This window comes from Musa acuminata, unplaced genomic scaffold, assembly GCF_036884655.1.
Source record: "Musa acuminata AAA Group cultivar baxijiao unplaced genomic scaffold, Cavendish_Baxijiao_AAA HiC_scaffold_404, whole genome shotgun sequence".
In the NCBI taxonomy this organism is placed as follows: Eukaryota; Viridiplantae; Streptophyta; class Magnoliopsida; order Zingiberales; family Musaceae; genus Musa; species Musa acuminata.
Genome location: NW_027020652.1, coordinates 57,501 through 62,500, shown reverse-complemented (window position 1 = coordinate 62,500; position 5,000 = coordinate 57,501).

Below are 5,000 nucleotides of genomic sequence, written 5' to 3'. Positions count from 1 at the left end.
CACCTTAACTCGGAAGAGCATTTGATGGAGGAACTAAGGCGACTCAACTTGCGGAGGCGAAGTTGGGTTCAGAAGGCCTTAGCATGGGGCAAGAGGACGCAGAGGCGGGTACTCTTGAAGAATATGCCACAGTGTTGCCATTTGAGTTGCTATGAAGGAAGCAGTGCGCAGCGGAGATTGTGCTGGTAGGGGCAGAGGCCCAGGATCCAGGCAATGGTGCACAGATCAGTGAAGTCGGTGGACTTCGAGAGCTACTAGGCGACGGACTGTCCTAGAGCGGTGCTTCATCTAGGTGTGACCCAGGAGTGGGTGGATGAAGATCGATTGCCAGAGGAGCGAACAAAATCGAAGGTGGAAGGGACCCTGCGATGTATTGGCAGAGGCCACACATGAAGGGTTCACAATTCGAGTTTACTCCACAAGGATCAGAATGCAATGGAGATGTCACCAGGAGGCGACATGGTGCAGCGGATCGTGGTGGAACAGTTCGTGGTAATGCGATACACACAATCTGTCCCGTGAGGGATGAGATCATATGGAGGTATGATCGGGAGTTACTGGAAGCTCCACTTCGATGAACAACACGACGGCAAGAAGGGCTATGGATTCAAGGAGTGAAGGCCATGGTACCGCAGAGGCGGGTCTTCCGGGCGTGCATCGAATTTTGCATCGGATGAAAGCCTTGGTCATCAGCATAAGGGGGCTGTGTTCCACCAAGGGAAAAGTTCGAATGCAAGTACCAGTGAGTTCCATGGGAGGGACTTGATCATACAGAGGTATGATCGAAGCAGTTGGAGAGTTGGACTGCTCCAGAGCTCATATTCGCTAAAGGGAGCCCGACAAGTCAGAGGACAAGGTCGAGTAAGCGAACGTTGCTACCAAGGAAGCTAAGGAGAACAGAACCGGTGCAAACTCTACAACGTGATGGCAGAGGCCATGCATGGGAGTTGCAGTCTGTCTTTCCATCGACCAAACAGACTGCTTGGAGAACACAGAGGTATTGAAGCAGGGGGTCGAAAGGGGCGAGGAAGCGACGACGAGTCCAGAGGGACTTAGCTACCCAAAATCAAGCATCAGTTAGAATGGAGGTGGACTCAGAGGAGTGCCACGGAGACATCTCTACTGATTGTGAAGAAAAGGGATACAGAGGCGAGGCGACGGATAGTAGGGCCATGGGCATGGCAGCGCCATGGTACCGCAGAGGCGGGACTTCCGTGCAAGTCATTGATCCCTTGCTCTCACGGAGGGAGAGCGCTTGGTCGTGAAAGGAGCCGAGGAGGTGGAGCATGCAGAGGCAATCTCCAAGTACCGAGACAAGGCTGAAGGGCAGAGGCCAAGAAACTTCGTAAGACCGGTGTCAACAAGTTTCTCATCAAGATAGCCGTAAGTGAAGGACTTCGGGTCATGCAAGAGTGCACGACCAAGGAACGAAGCAAGCAGTACGTGGTGCTGTACCTTTGCTACTCAGTGGAGTAGGCGGCAGGGTTGATGGAGAAGACGGTACAATCCCAGAGGCGACCTCATCTATCAGAGAATTACTCCACGTTGGGGTGAAAACTTCCTGCATTCCAGAAGTTCAATGGCATTGAGAAGGTGAATCACAGTAGCTAACTCAACGCAAGGAGTGCAAACACTTCAAGTGCTTCAGAAGTGTGAGCAAAGAGCAGGCGAAGGCTAGTAACCAGCTCGATGCGTGAAGTACAACCTCGAGGAGGCGGGCGAAGTCAAGTAACCTTTGCCTTCTCAATCCTTAAGAGAATGGGCGAAACCGAGTACCCCAGTTCTCTTATCTATCCAGCAGAGGAGCTCTGCACAAGTTCAAAGACCCTTCGAAGATAATGGAAGACAATAGTTGTCAAATCCTCACCAACGGTGATCAGTGCTACTGAGAGTAGATTGTCCGCTTCATTTCCCAACGAAATGCCAATCGAAAGCGGAAGTGATGCGAACCTACTTGGATGTGACAACTAACTGAAAGAAGAGTCAATGAGCAGATTTTGTGGAGGAAGGACCCAAAACTTCAGAAGTTTGCGAGGCGATGCTCGTTAAAGCTCCAACAAGCATCCACCCAGTTCAAGCAGCGTGTGGAAATTTTGAGAAACTGGCGCAGTAAGAATGGTCTTTTCCTTCATTTGGTGGATCCGCAAGAATCAACGAGGATCAACACAACTCAGCCAACCCCCCCACCAGAGTCAGAGTCATTGGTGAGTTGAAGCAACATGGCGGATCAAAGGTTCGACTACTCAGAAACAGCAGCGGAGAGCAGCTGGGAGCCAGGAGGCGCATTGCAGCTGGAGCAGAAGATTGAAGACTCAGCAAAGGCGAAGAGTTGCAGTGTTCACAAAGGCTTCGACGAGGACGTCGAAGGGATAAGTGGGGGAGAATGTAACGGACAAACTTCTAAACAAGATGTTGGATGTAATGCTTATGTTTGTCCGTTGTCTTTTGGCATGTTCATGCCTTGTATAGCAGGTAGAGGGGCGGCCGAAGGCTTATAAGTCCCATTTTAGTTGGGTTGGTGGCCTCTTTAGGCTTGTAAATAAAGGTTGTGTCATGTGGACACGTTCGAGAGCTTTTCGGTCTGTAATGGACCATTTTACCCTTTGTTGTGCAACTATTCAGAGCTTGTAAAGTCTGTTTGTAACTTGCATTGTCTATGAAGTGTTTTTCGGACATGTTTGCTTGTGGATCCCGATTGAGGCATTCTTTTTTAACCCGTCCTCTCTTTTGTTGGTCCTAAGGGACAATGGGAGGCTTCGGGGAGGCTGACCTTTGCGGACGGACGCGCGAGGGTGCCGCACGCCTTAGGCAAAACCAGCTAAGGTCGTGACAGGGTGGCACAGGGCTGGATGGGGCTTTCGTATAGCAGGGAAGGTGCTGCCTCTCGCTTCGCTCGCTGTCCGCCGCTCGCCGCTCGCTTGCCTAGCCAAAAATGGCCAGTTTTGGCCCGTTTTTGGGCCGTTTTGGCCAGTTTTTGGCCTGTTTTTGCGTTGCGCGGTGACCGTCTTGAGCGGAGCAAAATGTCAGCCATCTCAGCACCCTGGAACCCCCCGGGTGGCACAGGGCTGGATGGGGCTTTCGTATAGCAGGGAAGGTGCTGCCTCTCGCTTCGCTCGCTGTCCGCCGCTCGCCGCTCGCTTGCCCAGCCAAAAATGGCCAGTTTTGGCCCGTTTTTGGGCCGTTTTGGCCAGTTTTTGGCCTGTTTTTGCGTTGCGCGGTGACCGTCTTGAGCGGAGCAAAATGTCAGCCATCTCAGCACCCTGGAACCCCCCGGGTGGCACAGGGCTGGATGGGGCTTTCGTATAGCAGGGACGGTGCTGCCTCTCGCTTCGCTCGCTGTCCGCCGCTCGCCGCTCCCTCGCGCAGCCAAAAATGGCCAGTTTTGTCCCGTTTTTGGGCCGTTTTGGCCAGTTTTTGGCCTGTTCTTGCGTCGCGCGGTGACCGTCGTGAGCGGAGCAAAATGTCAGCCATCTCAGCACCCTGGAACCCCCCGGGTGGCACAGGGCTGGATGGGGCTTTCGTATAGCAGGGACGGTGCTGCCTCTCGCTTCGCTCGCTGTCCGCCGCTCGCCGCTCGCTCGCGCAGCCAAAAATGGCCAGTTTTGGCCCGTTTTTGGGCCGTTTTGGCCAGTTTTTGGCCTGTTCTTGCGTCGCGCGGTGACCGTCGTGAGCGGAGCAAAATGTCAGCCATCTCAGCACCCTGGAACCCCCCGGGTGGCACAGGGCTGGATGGGGCTTTCGTATAGCAGGGACGGTGCTGCCTCTCGCTTCGCTCGCTGTTCGCCGCTCGCCGCTCGCTCGCGCAGCCAAAAATGGCCAGTTTTGGCCCGTTTTGGCCAGTTTTTGGCCTGTTTTTGCGTTGCGCGGTGACCATCTTGAGCGGAGCAAAATGTCAGCCATCTCAGCACCCTGGAACCCCCCGGGTGGCACAGGGCTGGATGGGGCTTTCGTATAGCAGGGACGGTGATGCCTCTCGCTTCGCTCGCTGTCCGCCGCTCGCTGCTCGCTCGCGCAGCCAAAAATGGCCAGTTTTGGCCCGTTTTTGGGCCGTTTTGGCCTGTTTTTGGGCTGTTCTTGCGTCGCGCGGTGACCGTCGTGAGCGGAGCAAAATGTCAGCCATCTCAGCACCCTGGAACCCCCCGGGTGGCACAGGGCTGGATGGGGCTTTCGTATAGCAGGGACGGTGCTGCCTCTCGCTTCGCTCGCTGTCCGCCGCTCGCCGCTCGCTCGCGCAGCCAAAAATGGCCAGTTTTGTCCCGTTTTTGGGCCGTTTTGGCCTGTTTTTGGGCTGTTCTTGCGTCGCGCGGTGACCGTCGTGAGCGGAGCAAAATGTCAGCCATCTCAGCACCCTGGAACCCCCCGGGTGGCACAGGGCTGGATGGGGCTTTCGTATAGCAGGGACGGTGCTGCCTCTCGCTTCGCTCGCTGTCCGCCGCTCGCCGCTCGCTCGCGCAGCCAAAAATGGCCAGTTTTGGCCCGTTTTTGGGCCGTTTTGGCCAGTTTTTGGCCTGTTCTTGCGTCGCGCGGTGACCGTCGTGAGCGGAGCAAAATGTCAGCCATCTCAGCACCCTGGAACCCCCCGGGTGGCACAGGGCTGGATGGGGCTTTCGTATAGCAGGGACGGTGCTGCCTCTCGCTTCGCTCGCTGTTCGCCGCTCGCCGCTCGCTCGCGCAGCCAAAAATGGCCAGTTTTGGCCCGTTTTGGCCAGTTTTTGGCCTGTTTTTGCGTTGCGCGGTGACCATCTTGAGCGGAGCAAAATGTCAGCCATCTCAGCACCCTGGAACCCCCCGGGTGGCACAGGGCTGGATGGGGCTTTCGTATAGCAGGGACGGTGATGCCTCTCGCTTCGCTCGCTGTCCGCCGCTCGCTGCTCGCTCGCGCAGCCAAAAATGGCCAGTTTTGGCCCGTTTTTGGGCCGTTTTGGCCTGTTTTTGGCCTGTTCTTGCGTCGCGCGGTGACCGTCGTGAGCGGAGCAAAATGTCAGCCATCTCAGCACCCT